The following is a 26,390-nucleotide window of genomic DNA, read 5'->3' on the forward strand; positions in this document are numbered from 1 at the left end:
AGGAAAATAATTATAAATGACACGAGGAAAAATGTGTTCGCAAAGGGAGTGGTGCATGTCCGTAACTCACTGTCTGAGATTGACAAGGAGTGAGACTCCATGGATGCAAAATGGAATTCAATGTTAACCTCAAAAGGAACAATGTTCAGAGTTACATGGAGAGAGCAATAATAAGACAGCAAATACAAGGTTGGCTGCCCAGCCTCCTTCTGCGCTGTGACACATTTTGCGATTCTGAATGGAATCGCATTTGGTACTACAGAATGTGGGACATTTGACAACGCATATATTCTGCCCAAAAGCAATGAAGGAATTATGACTACATTCTCAAAGTTACATGCTACATGAAGATGGAAAACTGAGTATTTCTCTGAATGACTGAGTGCTTTCTTTGCAGTTATTAAGCTCAGGTGAGCGGAGTGGCGCATTTGGAGCTTAAAGGTGTGCAACCCCGCGGCCAGTGTAACAAAGCTGTCTCCTCCTGTGTGGCAATTCCGCGAGCAATACAATTTGCTGTGCTTCCAGTAAGTAGGTGAGATGTGCACAGGGGAGGTGACACGCCTGTGAATGCCTTAATACCATTCTTTTGTTCTCCTTTGGTCTGCTATGATCTAAATTATGTAACCTCTCTTCACTGAGATGGGAATAATGTCGTGAAATTGTAAAAGTAAAATCAGTTGTGATGTGTTTCACGCCCTGCTGTAATTTCCCACTCTGTTTCACACAGCAACGTCTTCCCAGCCGATTAAATTTAACAAATATAAGACTGAACCAAATCAATGTCTGCAATTGGATTTTGCCAACACAGTGTGACATTCAGTCTCACCGTTAATATGGAGAAATCCTTTTTGGATGTAGATTTGCTCGCTGATCTGGAAGGCTCATTTCCAGACATTTCGTTAACTTACTAGGTAACATCTTCAGTGAACCTCATACGAAGAAATGCAGAAAATTCCTGCTTTCTATTTATAAGTTTTGGGCATCTTTGGGAGAAAGCCGTCAGACTACTGACCCTTCTGTTGAATAAAGATCACTTTTACTGTTCCCAGTGAGTGGAAATATTTGCTGTTGCTGGGACACATTGCTTTCTGAAACATAAAATTGGGTGTCCATAAATTATGTAATAAAATATCAGTATATAAAACTAAACACTATACTGTCACCAACTGAACGAAGCGAGGCGGTTGTGTGTTTATACACCACACTGAGCAGTTTTTTTTTAATTCTCACACTGGCTGAAGTGAGCATTCACCAAAACGATGGGCATTCCAACTCCCCGAAATAGTATTCACAAATAAAACTGACAGCAACACTTCTCGTGTGATCCAAAGGATCTGGAAAGAACATTTTGACCAATGAATATCCGCACACAGCACGTTTGTTCACATGGAAAACTCGGAGGGAAACATCCGCAACACACCACGAGCCTGATGTGATTTGAACACGCAGCTTTCCGATCTGCAGTCAGATGTGGCACAAGCCCACAGCCACACACTTATTACTGCGCTCCACAAAGTAACGCTATTTTGCTGCGACAATTTTACGTTATGACTAGCAATACAGGCCAAAGATTAATGCCTTTACTGTCTCGCTCGACCTGTACTCCTCTGCCTCTGGAAACAACGGCTCCTTCTGTCTGTCTGTTCTTTTCACTCTCACACTCACATATATCACCCCTTCTGCAATTCATTGTTTCAACCTCTCTTTCCTCGGTCATGCCCCTCCGGCCTCATTGATTCGGCTCTAAACTTTTCTCTGGGGAGACTGATTCGAGTCTGTACATCACAGGGTGGATTCAGGGCAGAGACAACAAGCGAGACAACGAGAGACAAAGAATGTGTGAGAGGTAAAATAGATGCGGACTAGGTTTCATTAACATTTTCCTGATATCGACCAGTACATTCGGCCATTTATGTGCAAAAGTTCTTGAAATTCACCAAGAAAATTCATCATATATATCAGGAATAAAAATATCCCATCAGAACAGTTGATGAACCGCAAGCCAGTCCCGGAATCACGTATGAGTGACATGTACAACTGTAAATTCCTGTCGTTGGAAAAACATTCCATTGAATGGTCCAGTACCACGTGACCCGTGACCAAACATATTCATGTCCCAGGGGCCAGCTCATGCCCTATGAGATCACGTTGAAGCTGGAAGCCCTGGGGACAGTTTATGAAATAAACTTCCCTGAGGTTCAGACAGGCCTGCAACGGGAAGCATTGATTGTTCAGCTCACATCGGGACATATCTCTACATTAAACAGATTGCAGGCAAACCTGCGCTCCTTTTACTTAAAATGGAAAACCCATCACCCGACATCCCTCAGGAAGGTTTGGGAACATTTATTCTAAATGTTGGTTAATGATTTCTGTGGACACTTGCGTAAAGTTTAACATGGTGAGAAACAATGCTGGCAAGATGGATGCCCATTGGAAGTTTAGCCCAGAGCCTGAAATGCTAGACCAATACAGAAAGCAGTGTTTTAAATCTAGCCTGATTACAGTAGAGAAATACTCCATAAAGCGAGGTTTGTCCGTGTTTCTAATAAAGACAGATGTTTGATGACAATTGAAACGAAGGAAATGACAGACAGATTGCAGAATTGCTTTGAATGAAATAACAGAAAAGGTCGTTTTCTGGTGACATGGATGAGTTTGCTGGGACTGGGATTAAGCTGTCGCCATCTCTCCACGATGGAAGTCTCAGGCTGTATTTTGGTCCAGTAAAGTTGATAGAGGAGAATTGCTACTTCAGGAACTGCATTCTGAAGCTGAAAATTGCTGACATCCAGGCTTCAGAATCTTACATAACATTTTTACACCTCAGACTCTATGGTGCATTTCGTCAGCACATTAAGATGTACACTAAAGTATTAGTGACTTAATATGATTCGCTATCTAAGAATTAGGATTAGACCACTGAAGGTGCATGTTCAGAATGACTTCAACACATTGAGTTTGTCAGATGTTTGGAGCTCTTTTGGACATTCAGCAGTGTAAAGTGAATGATTTGTTATCTTTAAATCTGAGATAGACAGTTTTTATTGCAGAGGAGACAGTCACACTCCGTAGATTAACTATTTCAAATCAGTCAGTGGTCAGGGTCAGAAGGGTGTGACTGTGAGTGAGGCTGATATAGCAAACCAGTGGGTAGTACTGAAGGTGTCTCAGCCCTTCAGCTTAACAGGATTGAGGTACTTGCTCCCTGTGTGATTAACATAGCAAATGGAACAGTACAGTGCAGAACAAGCCCTTCGGCCCTCAATGTTGCTCCGACTTGTGAACTGATCCATGCTCATCCGCCTACACTATCCCAGCATCGTCGATATGCTTATCCAAGGATTGCCTAAATGCCCCTAATGTGGCTGAGTTGACTACATTAGCGGGCAGGTCATTCCACGCACTTACAATTCTCTGAGTAATGAACTTGCGGCTGACAAGTGCCTGAAGTCTCTCACTGGTCAATTTGCAACTGTGCACTCTCGTAGTAGCTGACGTCATCATCCTCGTTAAAAAGTTTATCACTTTCTTTCCTACTTAATCCTCAGATTATCTTATATGCCTCTAACAAATTCCCTCTGAGACTTCTTCCCTCCAGTGAGAACACCATTAAGTCTCTCAGCCTTTCCCCATAAGATCTTCCCTCCAGATCAGGCAACATCCTGGGAAATCTCCTCTGCACATTTTCCAATGCTTCCACATCCTTCCTGTAATGCGGGTTCAGAAGTAAATACAATATTCTAAGTGTGGCCGCATTAGCGTTTTGTAGAGTTGCAGAATGACATTATGGCTCCAGAACTCAATCCTTCTACCAATAAAACCTAACACATTATATGCCTTCTTATCAGGACTATCGACCTGCATGCCAAGTTTCAGGGATCTATGTATATCGACCCCAAAATTACTCTGTCCACGAACACTATCAAGAATATTTTCATTAACCCAATATTCTGCCTTCCTGTTATTCTTCCCAAAGTGGGTCACTCAGATTTAACTGCATTGAACTCCATTTGCCACCCTTCAGTCCAAACCTGCAGTTTATCCAAGCCCCCCTGCAACCTGCATCATTCTTCCACACTGTACACAATTCCACTGACATTCGTGTCATCGAACATAAAACACAATGCAGCACAGAACACGCGCTTTGGTCCTCAATGTTGCGCTGACCTTTGAACTAATCTAACCTCAGCCCCCTGCACAATCTCATCATCATCCATGTGCTTACCCAAGGATTATTTAAATTTCCGTAATGTGGCTGAGTTAACTACCGTGGCAGGCAGGGCATTCCAAGTCCTTCACTCTCTGAGTTAAGAGCCTGCGTCTGACATCTGTCTTACATCTATCAACTCTCAGTTTGCCGTTATTCACCCTCATGCAGTCTGACGTCATAATCCCAGGAAAACTACTTTCACTGTCTACCCTACATCATCCTCAGATCATCTTTTATGTCTCTATCAAATCCATTTTAGTTTCTTCTTTCCCATGAGAACAGAACGCAATCTCTCAGCTTTTCCTCATGATACCTTCCCTTCAAACCTCGCAACACCCTGGTAAACTTTCTGTGCACATTTTCCATTGCTTCCATATGCTTCTGGAAATGGGGCGAACAGAATTGTCCACGATGTTCCAAGTGCAGCTGCACTAGCGTTTTGTATAGTTGTAGCACGACATTATAGCTCTGGAACTCAATCCCTCTAGTAATAAAACCGTACACAATATATGCCATCTTAACATTACTATCAACCTGGGTTGCAACTTTCAGGAATCTATGTACATGGACTCCAAGATCACTGTACCCGTTCACACTCCCAAGAATATTTCTATTGATCCAGTTTTCAGCCTTCTTCTTAGTTGTCCCAAAGTGAATAACCTTAAATTTAGCTGTATTGAACTCGAATTGCACCTCTCAGATCAATTCCACAGTTTATCCAAGTTCCCCTGCAACTTGCAAACATCTTCCACTGACTTTACCGTCATCTGCAATCATTCTAACCCATCTACTTATGCCTGCGTCAAAGTCATTATAGAAATGACACAACACTAGTCCCAAAAGCGATTCTGTATTTACTCCAGCAGCCTACAATGTGGAGCGTTATCAAAAGCTTTACTGAAGTTCATGTACACTACTTCAACTGCTCTACCCTCATCCACATGCTTCGTCACATTCTCCAAATTCTCCATGAGTTTTGTGAGAAATGACTTACCCTTGCCAATACCATGTTGACTATCTGAAATCAACTTATTGCATTGCTTGCAAGATGATTATAAATCCCATCTCTTACAAACCTTACCAAACTTTTTTCCTCCAACAGTTGTAAGGCTCACTAGTTTATAATTACCTGGGTCATCTCTACTGCCTTTTTGAACAAGAGCACAATTTTAGCAATTCTCCACTAATCTCGTACTAAAAATATAAACAATGACTGCTCAAAGAGCAATGCTAAAGTCTATAACGTCTCCCCCAGCTTCTCTCAGAATCCTCAGATCAATCCCATCTGGCCCAGGGGACTTGTCTATTTCCACTACTTCTAGAATTGATAACACCCTGCTCCTTACTCAATTCGATCCTTTCCAGTCTAATATCCCACATCACACTTTTCTCCACTACAATATTCTCATTTTTCCTGAGTGAAAACAGTTGGGGAATATTCGTTTAGCACGTCTCCAGTCTCCAAAGTGTACTCACAAAACTTCTTAATTCTGTCTTTGACTGGCCCTATCCCTACCCTAGTCATCATTTTATTCCTCAAATACCTATAGAAAGCTTTCGGGATCTCCTTTTTTGTACCTGGCTCACCTGATCGCATAGTTACTCTTATGTCTGTCTTTAAATACTTAAAAGCCAATCAGCACACTCCATCGCCTCATATGAACCATCTCGTCTCAATGTCATATAAGCCTCCTTCTTCCGCTGAACAAGACATGTAATTGATTTAGTAAGTAACGGTTCCCATACATTATCACTTTCTCCATGCCTTATAGGGGCATAACTACCAAGGACACACAATATATGTTTCTTGAACCAGCGCAACATTTCAATTGCCCCATTCCCTTAAGTTTGATACCCCATTCTATGCATCCGAAGTTGTACCTAATCGAATTATAGTTGCCCTTCCCTCATCTATTACTCTCCCTGTGGTATGTTTCCAATTGCTTTCTATTGCTAAACTAACCGCAATTGAATTATGGTCACTTTCTCCAAAGTGCTCGTCTGACACTAACTCAAACATCTAGTCTGATACCTTATTAAGCACCAGATCCAGTGTAGCCGACCCTCTTGTCTGTTCTTCGACATACTGTGTCACGAAACCCTCCTCCACACATGAGACGAATACCGATCCATCCAACGTACCAGAGATATAGCGTTTCCATTACATCTGAGGACGTTAGAGTCCCAGAATGACCAAACTGTTCCTTTCACTCCTACCCAGAATCGTTTGGCCGAACCTCTCCTCCGCATCCCTGAAAGTCTGTGGAGGTCTAAAGAAAACTTCCAGTGGTGTGGCCTCGACTGTCCTGTTCCTTACCTTATCCCCATACCACCGCAGTAGACTTATTCTTGACAAGATTACTTTCAGCTACCGTTATGCTGTCCTTGACTTAACAAAGCCACACCTCCTCATATTTAAACACCTCCCCTGTTCTCAATGAAGATTCCAAATCCTGGAAACTGTAATTCCGATTCCTGACCCTGTCTATCCATGTCCCCGAAATGGCCACATCATCGAAGTCCCGGTTACCTATCCATGCTGCAAGTTTACACACCTGATTTCGGTTTGTTCTGGCTTTGAAGCAGGCACACTTTTAACCAGCTTGCTGTAAGTCAGCACATTATAATCACCGTGAATTCCTCTCCATGCCCTGCCTACTCTCATCCTCGTTTGCACTCGAACGACACCTCAGGAGCCCATTCCCCTGCTGAGCTCGTTTATCCACCAGCAAATTTCCCACCAAGGACAATCATACCCCTCAGGTTCAAGTGATGTCCGTCCTGAAAGCGGAGTTCCCACCTTCCGCAGAATGATCCCCAATTATCCGTGTTCCTGAAGCATTCTCTGCTGCACCATCCCTTTAGCAACGTTTTCAATTTATATGTCTCCCTATTCCTTCCCTCACGATCACGTGGCGTGGAAAAGAATCCAAAGATAACAACACTGTTTGTTCTAGCTCTGAGCTTCAAATCAAGCTCCCTGAAATTCTGCATTAGATTCATATCCCTCTTTCAACCTATGTCTTTCGTACTTACATGGAACCGATTTGGAGCTGGTCACTCTCACCCCTGAGGACCGCAAAGACACGATCTGAGACAACATGGACCATTGCACCAGACGCAACACACAAAGCATAAGTCTCGTTCCTCCCAAACAAACCTTCTCACTGGCCCGCTCACTATTGTGTCCCCAATTACTAAAACTCTACTCCTTTCCCACCTTCGTTTCTATACAATTGGGACAGACACTGTGCCAGAGTCCTGCGACTTACTACATACCACTGATAATTCGTCCCCGAACACTAACCAAAACGGTATTCTTGTTTTTGTTTTCAGCGGAAAGACCACAGGAGATCAATGCGCTGACTGTTTCCCGCCCTCCGAACAGTTACCCAGCCTTCTTCATGGCTGTGAGAACGTTGGCTGTAGGGATGATGAACAAACTGAGGGCACAAATGTGGTAGAGTGGACGATTCAAGAGGATGGATTGAAGGAAAATGTCGGTATAATGGAGGATAGCAGATTCCAGGAAACAAAGACTCTTTCCCATTGCCTAAATCAAATGTCTCGATGGCTGTGTTGCCTGTCTGAAGCCCGGTTTCAGGATATTCTTCTGGGCTGCAGAGGAACTTGGTTTGGGAGAGGAACGATACCGTTGTTGACATTGGTAGAAAGAGTAACGAGTTTCTGCTGATGGAATTTAGTTTGTGCTAAATTAGAAAACAGATACAAATCGGTATAACCTCGGGATCCATAAATAAATAAGCACAAGGTCAGCAAGATTAGCGACGTAATTATGTGATTGAAAGACTGGTGTGGGAGAAATACATGTTATTTCTTTAGATATTGGGGTCAGAACTGACGACGGATGCATCTGTTGGGATGGGACAGTTTCCAACTGCATGATGTTGCGACCAAAGAACTTGAGAATGTGATAACTGGGATCGGTTTATAGCCCTGTAAAGTGAACTATGGGTGTTGGTTTCAATTGCATCGAAAATTATGTGAAAAACTTCAAGAAGTGGAGGGCTTTGCACGGGTTAAGGTTTCCACAACAAGTAATAGGACAGAAAATATGGAAAGGGTAAGGAATCTATTTCCAGAACAGCAATTCAGGGTACAATTCTGAGAAGAGGAGCAGTCACGGCATGCGTGAGGGTGTTGTACCTAAACAGACACAGTATACGAAAAAAGGTAAACGAGTTTGAAGCACAGTTTGAAATTGGCATGTATGTTATTATTGTGTGTATCACAGAAACGTGGTTGCAAGGGGATCATCTAGGAGAAAGTGAGGACTGCAGATGCTGGAGATGTTGCAAGGGGATCACTCCTGGGAGACCACTACCAGTGCAACGGATCGAGTAGATAACATTTGTTGATCACGATGTGGCCTCCCCGACATCGGCAAACAGAACACCAAATTGTGGATCGTTACAGGAAAAACTCTGGGTCACCTGCACCAACCACACCACCCTGTTACTGATCAATTCAAATCCCCTTTCCACTCCACCAGGACATGAAGAGTCTGGGCCTAATCCATCGTCAAACACTAACTACCTGATACTTGGACGAAAGAAGCCTCGACTTCCGCTGCTCCATCCTGCAACCCTACGGGATTAATGTAGATTTCACCTGTTTTCTCAATTTCATTCCCTGCACTTATCCCATGCCTCCAAATCGACACCGCCGTTTTCACCTGTTCATCATCTTCACATCTATTTGCTCCACCCTCCTCTCAACCCATCACTTTCTCCCGCACCTTCATCTACCTTCTGCATTTTCAGCTATCTTTCTCACAGCCCCACTCGTCTCCCAATTATCTCTCAGCTCCCCTGCCCACAAGTATTATTCTGATGAAGGGCTTATGACTGAAAAGTCGACTCTCCTGATATTCGGATGCTGCCTGACCTGCTGTACCTTTTCAGAGCCACACTTTTGATTTTGATCTCTCGGATCTGCAGTCCTCACTTTCCTCCTAAGATTTGCAAAGTGCAACACACAATGGACAGTCATTGTAGCTGATCTATTCGGAGAGATGAGTGTACCAATTTAAACAGGAAAACCCGTCTTCAGCAGCAACATTGAGCTTGGCTCCACTTGGTCACCGTCATCTCTGACAAACGGCCAATGACTTTCCCTTTTCCTGATGTCTGCTCTGTTCTTGTCTCAAGCCGATTGCACATCAGGTAATTGTAGCTGACACTGATCATGTTGGACTTTAAATGCAGGGAAGTCATTCCGATGCTTTCTTTTAATGGTCAGGGCAGTAAGTATAGAATAAATAGATTATCTTGCAGCAGTGCAGTGAGCATAGAGTAAAGTGGTCGTTTTGCGGCAGTACAGGACGTAAGTTTGACTGCATTGTAACATTGTGTGCAACTCCAGTCTGACTCCTGTAGAAATGATGAGCAAACGTTGAAAGAGTTCCAAAAAGATTTGGAAGGATGTGGCCAGTGTTGAATAGTTTGAGCTATAGGGAGAGGATGACTATGCTGTGGCTGCTTTTCCTGGAGAGTCAGAGGCTGAGGGATGCACTTGCAGATATTCATAAAATCATGAAGTGCATGGACTGGATAAGTAGATAAGTTCTTATCCCTGGGGTAGGGCTAATCGGGAATTAGACGCCAGAGATTTAGGGAAACATTTAAAAGGGATCTAAGGGGCAACATTTTCACACAGAGAGTGGTAATTATATGGGACTAGCGGTCAGAGTAAATTGTGGAGTCTGGTACAATTACTCCAAACAAAAAAAAACGCATCTCAATAGTTACATGAGGAGGAAGGGTTTGGCGAAATATGGGTCAAGTGCTGGGAAATGAGACGAGATTAAGTTAGGATATCTGGTCGGCATTGACAAGTTGATTAGAAGGATACCTTTCTGTTGTGTAAATATCTATGACTCTGTGACTAATCCACTGCGTCATTCTGCTTCAAAATATCAGGCAGTATTTCACAATGATTACTGTAATTCTTAGCCATTAACATTCCATGGCACAGATACCGCTAAATCTTAATTATTAGATAACCAGGGAAGTTCTCTGTTGATATCAGATTGGGAAATATCTGATTCAATATTGCATTCCCTCATCTTTCAGTACATGATTCATTCATCTCTGTTACAGCTTGTATGAAATACACAGACAATTCAGTCATCTATGAGACTGCAGTATTTATGCCATGAGACCCCACCTTATAGCCATGCTGCTGTATCACAATGATTGATTCATTGCTTTTGTAAGCCTGTGGTTGTGAGTTTGTACCTCCCTGAGCCACGTGTGAAATTTGACAAACCTGCCGCATCTAACATCCAAAGGAGCACTTTGCAGCAAACGGATTCTGCTGTTCAAGCCTGAAAAGGGACAAGTATGCCAAGCCGGTCAAATCCTACTTCCTGGATTTGGTCAGTTCTGAGGCCGATGTGACTCTTGGTGGGATGTCACTGCATGATTCTCTCTGTCGGTGAAAATGAGCCTCAGTTCACAAGGGAGCAAGAACACATTTTATCAATCTCAGGCAAAAGCAGACGTTGCTGAAAGACCTGGTTCGGAGGAATTGCCACCGAATCCGTAACTTTATCTCTGATTTTACCTCACAGATACTACCAGAACTGGTGAGCTTTTTCAGCAATTCTACTTTGGTTTCCCATCTCAAATTTCAGTCCTAATTGTTGTGCCGTTGAAGTGCAAAATATTCCAGTGCAAATATCATTGAGATGACCAGTCGAAACTTCAGTGCAAATCAGGTGAAAGGCCAAGTGCTGAAAACTGGGATGATGGGCCCCTAATGGTGAAGTAAAATACTCGTTGACTCCATAAGACTATAAGAGAAAGTTGTATCCAAAGACCAAAAACAACGACTAAAGCTGTTTTGAAACAAATGAGAAACGTGCTCTTGCTTATATCCCTGGTGGCAGAGAGAGTAGGAATCGGTGCTTCCACCACTTTTGCTCGGCTTCCGGTTCCTAATCTGAAAATTCGAATTTATTGTTGCAGACTGTTGCAACAGCAAAATCAGAACAAGTATGACGGAAATCAATCAATGCCGTCGAGAACATCAGAGCTCTTTCTGAAAGAAGGGGACATTACCAGACTGTCTCTGCTCAGTTGGACAGTTCACTCTTCATTCTCCTGATTCCGCTTCGGAAAGAGTTCTGAAAGGTTCACAAAGTTGAAATCTGAGATTTCAGATGGCGAAAAGGTCCGCTGCTCGCGCAGTGAGCTATGCCACCAGGTTATCACTCATTACCCATCGAGTGTCATGGCATTCAAGGGATTAGTTCCGTGGTTCAAATCCCGGACAGGGCATATGTCCTGTCTACACTTACACGAAAATATTCGATCTAGTTTCTCAAGAAAATAGTCTGTGTAAATGACGTTGAACAGCCGGAAGTCGAGATGGAGAAGAGCTGCTATTGCAGCAAACACAAAAAGGGAAATTATTTGTCAAAGTGAAAACCTGTGTTTCAGATTGTTCACTCAGTCAATCCGACTCTGAATGAAACTGCCAGCTGCATTATTTGTAAATTCAGCTCGGGAAACTTCAGGAATTGGGGAAATTACGTGATTCGAGAAAGCAATGAACAGGATGATGTGAATGGTGCAGCGTATGTGCAATTTCAGATGTAAAGGTAGAATGGAAAGTTGGGGCAGTTTTCCTTAGAGAACAAAACTCTGAAAGCTGGTCTTCCCTTGCCACTACAACGGGTGAAAAATCTGCGCCCTCAGCACTCACCTCACCTCTGTCTGTCGCACGGAAGGATCCTTCCATATCCGGCAGAGATTTTCTTGCAAATGCAAACACCTTATCTACAGTGTCCGTTGTTCTTGATGTGGTCTCCTTGACATTGGTGAGACAGGACACTAATACCTAGAGCCTTGCAGAGAACATCTCTGGGATACACGCACTAAACAATCCCATAGTATTGTTGCTGACTACTTCATCTTCCCCTCCCAAAGACATGCAAGTCCTTGGCCTCCTCCACCTTCAAATACAAGCTTATCGATGAGTGTGGGAAGAACACCTTGTCTTCCTGCATGGGACCGTCCAACCACTCGGCATCAACGTTAGCTTCACCAGTTTCCTCATCTGCCCTCCATAAACCCTCATCGCAGGTCTAACGTCCCAACTCGATATCTACCCTTTGACTGTCCTATCTGCCCATCTTCTAGCCCACCAGCAGCTCCATACTCCGCTCTATCACCATTAACCTGCAGCCTGCATCGACTGATTAACTTCCCAGCTCCAGTCCCACTCCTGTCCCCCACACACCTATTTATCTCTCAGCACTTTAAACCTCCCCTCGTTCCTAATGAAGAGCGAACGTCTGCAACGTAGATTTTCCTGCTCCTGATGTTGCCTTACCAGCTATGCTTTTCCAGACCCAAACTTTTGGCATCTGCTTGACCTTTCCAAAGTCATGAAGATTCTAGTCAGGAGAAATAAGGGAGTGAAAATGCTCAAGCGCATGAATGTAACTAGAATGACTTGTCAGAGACTGAAGGTCATCAGGAAAAGAATACAACTGACATGAGGAATAATACGTTTGCACAGGAAGTGACACATGTCCGCAATTGACTGTCTGACAGTGACAAAGATCCTGATTAGAGGGACAAAAAGGGGAAATCGATGTTTACATGAAAAGAAACAATGTTCAGAATTACATGGAGAGAGCAAAAGAGTGGCACTGGAGAGCCAGCAGAGAAAAGGTGGGCTCTCTGGCCTCCAACTGCACTATGACACACGTTGTGATTCTCAGTGAAATCGGCTTTAGTACAACAGAATGTGGGAGATTTGACAATGTGTATATTTGCCCAACAGCACATTACACAACAGCAATGAAGGAGTTATAACATCATTATCAACGTTACATGCTACATGCCAGATGGAAAACTGAGTATTTCTCTCCATCATTGAGATTCGTATTTACAGATATTGACCTCAGGTGTGTGGCATGGCGCATTCGGAGCTAAAGGTGTGAAACCCAGTGATCATTGAATCAACGCCGTCTCCTCCTGTGTGGTAGTTTCACGAGCACTGTAATTTGCTGTGCTTTCAGTAATAGATACAAACATATATTGCGTAAAACATTGGTGAAGTTGTCACAGAGGAGTTGATACGCTTGTGAAGGTCTGAATGTCCTTATCCTGTTCTCAGTCGGTCTTCTATGATCTACATCATACCGTCTCTCTTCTGTGAGATGGGAATAAGCTCGTGAATTTGTAAAAAAAAAAGATCAGTTGTGATGTGTTTCATGCACAGCACTCCGCACAATAATTCCCCATGCTGTTTCACACAGCCACGTCCTGGCGGCCAATTCAATTTAACACATTGCGGACTGAACTAAGTAAATGTCTGTAATTGGATTTTACCAACACCGCGTAAATTTCAGAATCACCGTTAATGTGGAGAGGGTCCGTTAGACTTTGGTTTTCGCTCCTGTTGTTGAGATAAACATCACTTTAACTGTGCCCAGTGAGAGGAAAGAATTGCTGTTGCTGCGAAACATTTCTTTGCGAAACTTCTGTCACTCTGCTGTAACGGGAGGAGGTGGAATTTCCTGATGGATTGAAGCATAAAATTGGGTATATTAAGTAACAAAATATCATTACATGTTATTAACGCCATGCTGTCGCCAACTGAAAGAGGCTGCTGCCCAGAGGGATGTGTCTGCGTGTTACCCAATGACGAATACTTTGTGCTTTCCATATCACACTGGGGGAACTGAGCATTTAGCCAAACAATGACTAATACACTTCCCTGAACCATTGTTCACAGATACAAATGCCAGGAAAACAGCTCGTCTGATTGAAAGGAGCTAGAAACAAAAAACACTTTGCCCAGTGAATATCGCATACACCAAAATCTGTTGCCAGGTAAAACTCACGGAGGTATATCCTCAAAACGCACTGCGAGCCTGAGGTGATTTGAACACGCAACTTTCTGTTCTGGAGTCAGACGCGCCACAAGCCAACACCTACACTCTTGCTATTGCGTTCGATTAAGGGAAGTTATTGTACTATGATAATTTTGCATTATGACCAGCAGTAGAGGGCAAAAACGAATGCCTGTTCTATATCATTCGCGCTCCGTCTCTTTGTCTCTCGAATCACCGTACCCCTCTGCCTGTCTGTTTCTTTTTTACACTGCGTCCCCCATTCCTCCCTTCTACAATTCATTGTCTCAACTCCGCTCAACTTGGCCATTCCCCTCCTGCTTCATAGATTCGGCTCTAAACTTGTCTCTGGGAGCCTGATTCGAGTCTGTACGTCACAGGGTGTATTCAGGACAGAGACAACGAGAGACAAAGAATCTGCGTGGGGTTCAAAAAAAACATGGACTGGGTTCCATTCTGATTTTCCTGTTATTGTCCAGGCTGCAGAATTATGTTTTGTGTATCCACATGCAAAATCGTTTCCTGGTGACATGGATGAATTTGCAGTGACTTGGATTAGGCTGTCCTCGTCTCTGCACAATGAAAGTCTAAGCTTGTATTTTGGTAAAGTAAAACTGGTCATGGACAATTGCGGTTTCAGAAACTGCAGTCTGAAGGTAGAATTCGCTGACACCCAGGTTTCAGAACCTTACCGATTTCTTTACACCTCAGACTCTGTGGTGCATTAACTCAGCACGTTCGGCTGTTCACCAAAATATTAGAGAGTTACAATGGCTCATTCTCGAAGCATTCAAGGTCCATCTTCCAAAGCATGCAGCACACTGTGTTTGTCAGAAGTTTGGAACACACTTGTGCAAGCAGAAGCGGATACAGGATTATTTGTTAATTATAAATCTGAGACAGCCATTTTGGTATTGTAGAGGAGACAGTCACACTCCTTAGATTAACTACCTCATATCAGTCAATGATCAGTGACAGAAGGGTGTGACTGGGAATGAGGCAGGTAGAGAGAAACAGAGGGTAGTACTGAAGGACACTCAGCCCTTCAGCCACTCCAACAGGTTTGAGTTACTTCCTCCCTCTGTGGATGAAAATGCTGGCTGTAGGGAGGATGAGCAACGAGAGGACAGAAATGTGGTTGAGGTGGTAATTCAAGAGGAGGGAGAAAAAAGAAATATCGGTATAATCGGGGACAGTAACTGCCAGGAAATAGAGACTGTTCCCTATGGCCCGACTCAAGAGTCCTGAAAGCTCTATTGTCTGCTTGATGCGCATTTTCAGGTTACTCATTTGGGCTGTAGAAGAACTTGGAGTGGGAGAGGAATGATCCAGAGGTTGATGTAGGTGGAAAGAGGAAAGAATTTCTGTTGATGGAATTTTGGTTGGTGCTAAATTCGAAAACATGCACAAATAGTAATAATCTCTTGATTACTTCCTGGTCCATAAGCAAATCGGCACAAGATCAGCAAAAATAAGGAGGTAACTGTGTGGTTGAAAGACTGGTGTGGGAGAAATGCATGCTATTTCATTGGATTTTGGGGTCAGAACTGGCGAAGGATTGAACTGGCCCGTGGGACAGTCTCCACCTGAATGATGCTGGAGCCAAAGTCCTTGTAAAAGCTGAAAGCTTTGGACTGTCGGTAGAACTTTAAAGTAAATAATGTGTGTTTGTTTTAGTTGCATAGAAAATTGTGGAAAATGTCAAAGAAATAGAAAGCTCTGCACAGTTTAAAATGTCCGCAACAAGTAATTGAACAGAACGTATGTAAAGGAAAAGGAATTTACTTCAGACACAGCAAGCAAGGGGACATCTCTGAGAAGAGGTAAAGTCTCTGCAGGAGTGAGAGAGTTGCAACTAAATAGAAGCAGTATATGAAAAAAGGTAAACGAGCTTGAAATTGGCAGGTACGTTATTGTGGGTATCACGGAGACGTGCCTGCAACTGGATCAGGGTTTGGAGACCACAATCGATCCAACGGATGCTGTGATTATATTTGTCCACCCTTTGCACCTTTGCAAAAGTCATCCACAGTGTCCGTTGCATCTGATGATGTTTCCTCCATATCGGCAGACAGGAGGCCAACTTGTGAATCATTTGAGGGAAAATACCTGGGCCACCAAACCAATCCCACTGCCGGTTAGCTGAACACTTTAAGTCCCCTATATACTCCAATGTAGATTCTGGGTCCTCCTCCGCCAAACCCTAGCCGGCTGAATCCTGGAGGAGTGAAGCCTCATCATCCGCCTTGCCACCTGCAAACCAACGGGATTAACGTGGATTTCCCATTTGAGCAAAACTCCCTTGACCCACCTCATGCCAGAACCAAGCCTCAAGTGTAGACCACCCTCTTTCCCTGCTCAAAATTTTTCGCATCTATCAGCTCAACCCTCCTCTCCAATCTAACACCTTCTCCCCTCTTTTATCTACCTATTGTATTCTCAGCAACCTTGCCCCCAGCCCCAAACTGCCTGCTATTTATCTCTCACCTCCCCAGCCCACCAGCCTAATTTCTGATGAAGGGCTTACGTCTGAAATATCAATGCTCCTGCTCCTCGGATGTTGCCTGGCTTGCTGTGATTTTCTAGCGCCAGACTCTTGACTCTGATCTCCAGGATCTGTGATCCTCACTTTCCCCTGAGGTTTGAAAACGTCAACACAGAATAGGCAGTCATTGTGGTTGATACATCTGGAGTGATGTGTGTACCAAAATAAACAGGAAGGCACGTCTTCAGCACCAACATGGAGTCTGGCACCAATGGGCTCACCGTCATCTCTCACAAACAGTGAATGTCTTTCTTGTTCCCTGATGTCCCACCTGTTCTTGTTTCACCCTAACTTCACATCAGGAAATTGCATCTGACACTGCTGATGTGGGACTTGAACAAACAGGGAAGACACTCTGATGCTTTCATTTATTGGTCACACCATTGAGTATCGGATTTGGGAGGGAATGTTGCGGCTGTGCAGGAAATAGGTTAAGTCTGTTGTTGGAATATTGTGTGCAATTCTGGTCTCCCTCGTCTGGAATGGATGTTGTAAAACAGGAAAATGATCAGAAAAGATTAACAAGGATGTTGACAGAATTAGAGGATTCGAGCTGCCGGTGAGACCGAAGAGAAAGTCACTGTTTTCCCTGGAACGTCAGGGGCTGAGGGATGAAATTATAGATGTTCATAAAGTCATGAGGAGCGTGGATAGGGTAAATAGATCGGTTCTTATCCCTGGGTTGGAGCTAGTCCAGAACTAGAGGACACAGATTTACAACACTCGCTGTCGCTGAAAATAAGGATCAGTTCTCCGCGGGCGTATGACCCTTTTTTTTCGATATCAGACAAAAGCAGATGTTGATGGACGACCTGGTTCTGAGGAAGGGCCACCGAACCCATAACGTTAGCTCTGATTTCTCCACACAAATGCAGCCAGAACTAGTGAGTTTTTCATCAACTTCTGCTTTGTTTCCCAACTCAAAGTTCAGTCCAATTTGTTGTGTCATGTCAGTTTAAAATGTTCCAGGGAAAATAGTATTCAAATTACCACTTGGAACTGCAGAGCACTCAAGTATACAGGCCAAGCGCTGGAAACCGGGATGATGGGTTGCTGTCAGTATTTTATAACATCGATGACACTAAAACGTTGGAGGAGAAACATGTCATCATTGAATATAATACAAGTTTAACGCTGTTTCCTTATCTAACGATGGAGGCTGTTTTGCCTCCATCCCTGGTCATACAGTCCGTAGGATTCGGCGCTTCTACCACGACTTCCCGGGTTCCGAATTATTTATTGTTCCTGACTTTCACAACTGCAAAATCCGAGTAGGTCTGACGGGAATCAATATCTGGGAACAATATCAATATCAGCTACAAGGAGATGCACAAGAGGCTGTGACTGTTTTCCCTGGAGCAGCGGAGACTGAGGGATGAACTTCTAGATGTTTATAAAGTCATGAGGATCGTGGATGGGGTAAATAGATCAGTACTTATCCCTGGGGTGGACCTAGTCCAGAACTAGAGGCCACAGATCCATAACGTGAAGGGAATAAAATAAAAAGGATCGAAGTGGCAATATTTCACGCGGAGGGTAGTGTGTGTGTCCAATGAGTTGTTAAAGGAAATGGTGCTGGCAGGTACAAGAACTCCATTTAAAAAGTTACAAATCGCACAACACCAGGTTATAGTTCAACATGTCCATTGGATGCATTAGCGTTTGGAGCGCTGCGCCTTCATCAGGTGGTTGTGGAAAGTAAAATTGTAAGGCGCAGCTCGTGAATCCAAATACAACTGTTGCACTATAACCTGCTATTGTATGGTTTTGAACTTTGTACACTCCAGTTCAACACTGGCATCTCCAAACCATTTAATAAGTCATCTGAATGGGTATATGAACAGGAAATGTTCATAGGAATATGGGCCAAGTGTTGGCAAATGGGACGAGATTAGTTGAGGATATCTGCTTGGCATGGGCAATTACGTCCGAAGGATACGTTTCTGTTGTGCAAAACGTATGATTGATACACTGCTGCATTCTGCTTCTAAAGATCAGATAGTATGTCATATTGATTACTGTAAGTCGTAACCATTAACAGATTATGTCACTAAATCATAATGATTAAACAACCAGGGAAGTTCTCTGTTGATATCACACTGGCCATGACCTGACTCAGCATGGCATTCGTCCATCTTTATATCCATAATTCCTTCAGCTGTGTTACAATCTATTTCAAATACATAGGCTATTCGCTGCAGTATATAATTCATGACAACCCCACCTTACAGGTGTCCTGCTGTGGCACAGTCGTTACAATATTGCTCTTGTAAGCGTGGGATTGTGCATTTGCGCCTCCCTGAGTCACGTGAGAATTTCTGTGCAACTGCCGCATCCAACATCCAAAGGTGAACTTTGCTGCAAACAGATTAGACTGTTGCAGCTTGAAATGGGACCAAAAAAGCCAAGCAGGTGAAATACTACTTTCTGAATTTGATCACCCCTGAGGCCTCTGTCACTCACGGGGGACGTGTTTGAATGACTCTCTATTTCAGTAAAAATAAGGCTCAGTTTCCCGAGGGCGCATGAGCACTTTTATTTTTCAATCTCAGACAACAGCAGATGTTGATGGATGACCAGGTTCTGAAGAAGGGTCACCGAAACCATAACGTAAGCTTTGATTTCTCCTCACAGATGCAGCCAGAACTGCTGAACTTGTCAGCAAATTCTGCTTTGTTTCCCAACTCAAAGTTGAGTCCAACTTGTTGTGTCGTTTGAATATAAAATGTTCCAAGAAGATATTATTGAGATGACCATTCGGAACTGCAGAGCACTCAAGTATACAGGCCAAGTGCTGGATACGGGAATGATGGGTTGCTGTCAGTATTTTATAACCTCGATGACTCTAAAATATTGGAGGAGAAACTTATTGCCATTAAATATTATAAAAGCCTAACGCTGTTTCCTCATCTATCGATGAAGGCTGTCTTGCCTCCGTCCCTGGACATACACTGTGTAGGATTCGGCGCTTTTACCACCACTTTCCTGGTTACGAATCCAGATGCGAAAATTCATATTTATTATTCCTGACTGTTGCAACTGCAAAATCTGAGTAGATCTGACGGGAATCAATATCTCAGAACAGTTAATGTCGATATGAGAACATCAGAGCGCCTCCGGAAAAAGGAGCAAGTTTGCAAATTGTCTTTAATCAATGGCAGGAAACATTGCTGTTTGGTGGAACATGAACACTACATTTTCCTGTTTGAAGACATTTCTGAAAAGGAAACTCTTTCTCGGAGCAGTTTTCCACTTTTCCTCATGATGCCATCAGTTTTGGATTAAATCGGCCAGGCTCCCACTAATGACTCTTCTTTGCATCCCCTCTGCTCAAGTGCCGTGTACTGTCCTTCAGAGTAAACAATTACCAGTTGTCTCTCTCCAATAACAGTCCAGAATTAAGATGGTGACTTTACCGTTAAATATATGGCTCACTGTCAGACTTTGTGATATCACAGCCCTGGAGCGCACAAGGGACATTTTATTCTCTATTACATGCATTATATAGATCCATTATGCTGGTTGGACGTAAACAGAAAGATTCGTCGTATGTATAATACCAAATAACTTGAGTACCTAAATTGGCGGCCTCGTAACCCATCACAGCGACTCAGTGAGTATCACTAAATAAAATTCACAGAGTAAATGAAGAGTCCGCAGGGCTTCATCAAATCTGGTAGAATACTTTGAGGAGTCGAAGAGCAAGTGAGACAAAGCAGAGCCAGTGGATGTGACTTTTTTGCATTTCCAAATGGCATTTGACAATGTGCATTTTGGGGAGGTGTTAAATAAGAATGCGTTGTGTTACGGGCAAGGTACTGGCATGGATTGAAGAGTGGCTGAGTGGCAGAAAACGTGGAGTTGGGATAGCGGGTTTTTTTCAGGATTGCAGGCGGTGACGCGTGGAGTCCATCAGGTGTTTGTGTTGAAACCATAATTTTTCACGTTATGCATGAATGATCTTTTGAAAGGGATAGAGGGCGTTATTATTACGGTTTCAGATGAGACAGTGATAGGGAGACAGGTGAGTCGCATTTTCAGCGGGGAGGCTGCAGAATGACTTACACAATCTCGGAGTGTGTATAAAGATTTGGCAGATGGAATACTGCATGAAACAATGTGTAATCAGAAGTATTGGGCAGAAGAGTAGAGATATAACCTATCTTCTGAAAGGGAAAAGGCTTCTGAAATGAGAAGTGCAAAAACATTTGCGAGATCTCGTTCAGTATTCTCTTAATGTTGACATGTAGGTTATTTCAGACTTGATGTGAGATACATTTGCTCAATCGCGATAATCGAAAGAGATTCTACAAGGGCATTACAAGCAAAAGAATAATTAGTGCCTTTTAGAGATGAAAATATTTATCTTTCTGTCGAATCTCAATAGATGAGAGAGATACTACATGACAGTCTCGCAGGTTTTACTGTCAATGTTTGAGAACTCAAATTGATGTTTTAAAAACAGTTCACAATTCTAAAGAGGAAGTGTTGGAGATCTTTGAAAATAAATTTTGGATATATTTCTGGGATCAGATTTAGTGTATCCCACGACTCTGCAGTTGGCTCTGAGGAAAATATGGGCCCCTTTCAGTAATAATTTTATTATCTATAACCACAGGTGAAGTGCCAAATACCCGAGGATTACCGAATGTTGTGCATTTATTTCAGAAATGATGCACCGAGAAACCTGTGAACTTTTGGACTGTGAGTCTGGCTTTGGTGGTGGGTAAGTTATTTGAAGCGATCCTAAAAGATAGGACATGTATGCATTCTGAGTTAAAGAATAATTAGTTATATCCAGCATAGTTTTGAGTGAGGGAAATTGTGTCTCACAAACATGATTGTATTTATGAGAATATACCTGAGAAGATTGATGAGGGCAGAGCAGTAGACAGTGTTCACTTGGACATTGGTAATTCCTTTAACAAGGTTCCACATGGTCGATTTATTCTTCCAGTTAGGTCACATGTGAATCAGGGTGAACTTTCCATTTGGATATATAATTTTTCTGATAGTATGAGACAGGCACAGAATGTTCCGGTTGCTTCTTTTTCAGAACGAAGGACTGTTCGCAACAGTCTATGACAGGGATCGGTGCTGGGTCCACTTCTGTTTCTCATTTTCATATAAGCTATTTAAATGAAAAGATGCAAAGCATGGGAAGTAAATTTGTAGGTGCCAGCAAAATTGGTGGCAGAGTCGATTGTGAAGAAAGTTATCTCAGATTACAAAGATCAAAATGTGACTCGACGAAGGATTAGCAGGCTGTGTTTAATTAGGATAAATGAGAGGATCAATACTTCGACAATTTAGTGTGCGTTTGGGTGATGTTGTAGAATAGAAGACCAAAGAGTTCCGGCGCATAATTATTTGAAGTTTGCATGGAATGTAGATCGGGTGGTAAAGGAAATGTTAATGATGCTCATTTCGTTCAGTTTAGGAGTTGGGACGTCATCTTTTGGGAGCACATGACGTTGGTAAGGCATTGCCAGGAGTCGTGTGCACAGTCGTGATTTAGGAAGACTACTGTTAAACTGGGGAAGATGTAGTAAAGATATGTCAGGCGTTTGTTAGGAATCGAGGTTTTGTATTTGATGGAGAAGCTGGGAGTCTGTGGCTCGTTTTCAGTGGAATGTAAGAGATGAAGCGGTGACCTTTTGGCAGGTTATAAAGTTTTAAATGATATACATAACGTGAATGGCAGGTTCATTTTTACCTTGGATGAGGGATTTCAAAATTAGTGAACAGACTTTTAAGGTGAGAGGAGGAAGATTTAAAAAGACATAAGAGAATTTTTAAAAATGACTACTTTATAAAGAGAGTGTTTCGTGTGTGGAATGAACTTCCTGAGGGATTGGTGGATGCGAGTACAGTTACAGCATTTGACAATTGGTTGAGCAATAGAAAAAGCTTTCACATGGCCTTTGTTAAGGTACATGAATAAGACTTTTTCGTAGTGATAAGGACAAAGCAAAGACAGATGGGACTTGTTCAATTTTCGATTCTGGTTGGCATAGACTAGTTGGGTGGAATGTTTCAATGTTACATAACTGCATAGCTCTATCTGAGCCTGCCTGCAATGAAACAGATTATTTGAAGACTCTGCACTCCTGCGCAGAAAATTGGCAATGATAAAATTGGCTGAATTACTTCTTTCTGTGCCATGCTGATTTTAAGCCTGGTTTCTGCAATCTCTGTTCGCCATAGTGAAAGTCAATGACTGTGATTGTTGGGAAAGTCTCTCCGCGAATATTTGTACATCTGAGTTGGCTGTCAGTGTGAAATAAACTGAGAGAATGGAGCAGGAATAGAGCTGAGAAAGATGGGGTGTTGGGTTTGGAAATTGATTTTGTTCTTCACACACCAACACACTCCAAACCTCAGCTCATTGTTTTTCTCATTGCTCATCTTCACACACTTGTTCCATCCTATCCCAACCACCTTTGCCTTACAACATTTCCAAAGATGTTTACTTATTTCCGACTTACTACGTTTATTTCTAAGAATATTCAATAGTTTGAGAACTGAATCGAAAACAAGAGACAGAGCAGTCAGTCCAAAAGCTTTAAAAATGAGTCTGCATGTTCTTGACCCATCATGAAGTGATGCAGTCCATGTGGTGAAGCTTATCACAGATTGCCATTCATTAAGGAGTTATAGGATTTTCATCCAATGATATCTGATATCTGTGCTGATACATGTGTCAACTATTTTTGAATATCACATTTAAAGGTAGATAAACATAGAAAATTGAAACAGGAGGAGATGATTATTGTGTTGATCCTGCTGCAATGTTCACTGTAATCAAGTCTGGTCATTGCATTCAGTAGTCTGTTATTACTGTAGACCCGTCGTGTTTGATCCATTTAGAAACAGAAATATATTTTCTTCATGGAAACATACCGTGGTTTGACTTATACACCATCCTGTGGCAGAACATTCCACAGGATCACCCACCTGAGGGAACTAAATGGCCTTCCCGATATCTTAAAACTGTGAACCCCACAACTCTGGGTCTGGACTCCGTGGTCATGAGGGAATCCTTCCTATATTTAACATGCCAATCATGTTAGAATTATATTAGCTGCTGTGACGTCCTACTTATTTCTTCGAAACATCAGTGGATTTCATTCGAACCAACTCGAATTGTTCCCAAAGTTCAGTCCTGCCATCTGAAGAATCGCTTTGTTATATATTTGTTGTACAGTCTCCACAAGCCAAACGTGAAAATAACACTCCACGTATGGCCTCACCAAGACACTGTACAATTTCAACAAGACATCCCTGTTCCTGCACTCAAATCCTCTTGCTACTAAGGTCAACATGCCATTTGTCTCCTTTACCTCCTGCTGCACCTGCATGCTTACTTCCAGTAATTTGCGTTTTTCATTTCCCTTCCGTAAATCCATGCTGACTGACTGTCCAATCCGTTGATTGGTTTCCAGTTTTAGGCTAACTGCACTTTCATGCCATGTTTCATACTTACCTTTTATTTTAAAAAAAAATTTGTAGTCACATCGGCAATCTTCCAATCCATTGGAAATTGTTCCAGATTCTACAGAATCTTGAAACTTCAGATTACTCTATTTAGGTTCAAGCTCCTTGTTTCATATTAAATCCACTAACTCTTGGGCCACTTTGTTAAGTATGCTTCGTGAGAGTAGCATTCCTGAGCTTCCTTTGCTTTTAATCGTATAAACTTCCCCTTACACCGGTCCCCAACAAATACTGATGTTTTGTTTCAGTTCTCCCTCTAATGTGCTCCACAGCAATTTAGAGATATTATTTGACATCCTTTGTGATGACGGAAGCAAAATACAGTATATAGTTAATTGATCTGCTATGACTCGAACCCACATTATAACTTCCCCTGTTTCTGATTGTAAGGGATTTGTTTCCATTAATCTTTTATTTTTTGTCTTCATCTAATGTCAGGAGAATCTACAATTAGCTTGTATTTCACTGGCTTTCTTATATACGTTATTTCCCCTCTTAATCACTCCCTTAATCGTGCTGAAATCTGAACTTCACTCAATCTTCAGGTATTTTGTTCTTTTTAGACACTTTCTAAGCCTCTCCCTTGGATCAAGTACAATCCCTTCTTCGACATGGTAGAGTCGCCTTTCCCGTTATATTTTGTAACAGATAGGAAAGACGAACTGCTGCAATTCCTCCAAGGGATCATAGATGTTTGTCATGCAGTTAAATTATGTTCCCCAATTTATTTTAACCTTCTCCTCCTTGTACCACGTGATTTCCTGTATTCAGATTTTATCGCCTCGACTCAGAATCAACTCTGTCCATCTCCATCTTAATGAATATTTCGATCATTGCATTTTTCAAGCTCCCACAAGGGAGCTCATACAGCTAGATTGCCAATTACTCCCTTCTCATTACACAAATAAAATTATGTAATTAAAGTTGGCGTAGCCCCAGAGACTATAGGACCACTCCCTCACTTTTAAGAGAGAGAAACGACTGATGGTGCTTTACCCAAAGCTCACTGAGCCTCAAGCAAGGGACCAGGTTAAGAAGGTGAGAACTTGAGGGCGACATTAGCTGAGACGGGGACAGAATGCGTGGTGTTCATGGTATTGTGAATCAGAAATCAACCGTCCACAATGAGCTAACTCATTTCCAAGCAATATGCATTACTGCGCGGAGGAGGCTGTTGGGAAGCAGGAAGTACCGTAAGTTAAGAGATGCTGAAATGCTAGTCATGACAGATTTGGCGTGCTTCTTTTGTGGGGTGGAGTGGCAAAGCGGTCTGTGGTGATGAATTTAAGCGCCAGTCTCTATCGAGTTGCTGCTGCCGATATCACAACTCCACTACTGTCAGCACTTTTATACGAAAGGGCTATGCGTGTTCTGACGGTTTTGATTTGAGTATTTGCGACTGTTGATCTCTGGGTCGTGGACATGAGTGCTTTCATTTTCTTACTGGGTCCCAGCTCTCCATTCCACTTCCATTATGGGCAGCCTCACTCTTTCATTGATGCGTCTGTTTCCGAGGGAAAAGTCTCTTCACTTCATTGCAAGTAGCTGAGACAAGTCGATCAGTGTAGGCGAATGTACGATGCATGATGTCCCTTTCAAAGGTGCAGGTTCCACTCCAACCGTGCGTTAAAATGGCCACTTTCTGAGGGATACTGTAAGGGACGGTTCCATTCCAAATGTTGCTGAACCGAAATTGACTGATTCAGAAGGTTCTGATGGAAACCTGAGGGAAATCTCCCTGAATGTCTAACAATTCAGATGGATAATGATCTTCTTGTGTGTCCATCCAACAAACAGCTTATTCTCGGCAACTGGCATGGGGGTAGGGTTGGGCAGGGTTGTGAGTTTTCAGTGCTGGATGAAAGTGATCTGTGGGAATGAGGCAGTCAATCATTCCAAGACCAGTTAGAGCTGATTAGCCGAAGATAACTTTCCGATGTTCTGTTTCAGAAACAAAAATAGAATTTGCCTGAAAATATCAGCAGGTCCGGCAGAATCTTGAAAATGGAAAGCAGATTTAACATTGCAGGGCCAATGACGCTTCTTTTTTCATGTCCATCTCCCTCTGCCTTTCCGCACCCTCCCTGTCAATTGACTATGTCCTGAAGTCCACCTTTATCCTGAGCTTCTGTTTTATTATTTATTCTCCGGCCATTTTGACAGTCACAAAATTTGTTTCAGCCATATCACATCTTAACATTTTTTTCAGCTCAGACGGAAGGTCCTCGAACTGAATAAAGAAC

Source organism: Chiloscyllium plagiosum, unplaced genomic scaffold, assembly GCF_037043375.1.
Source record: "Chiloscyllium plagiosum isolate Xiang-an unplaced genomic scaffold, Cpla_swu_hap1 HiC_scaffold_29, whole genome shotgun sequence".
Taxonomy (NCBI): Eukaryota; Metazoa; Chordata; class Chondrichthyes; order Orectolobiformes; family Hemiscylliidae; genus Chiloscyllium; species Chiloscyllium plagiosum.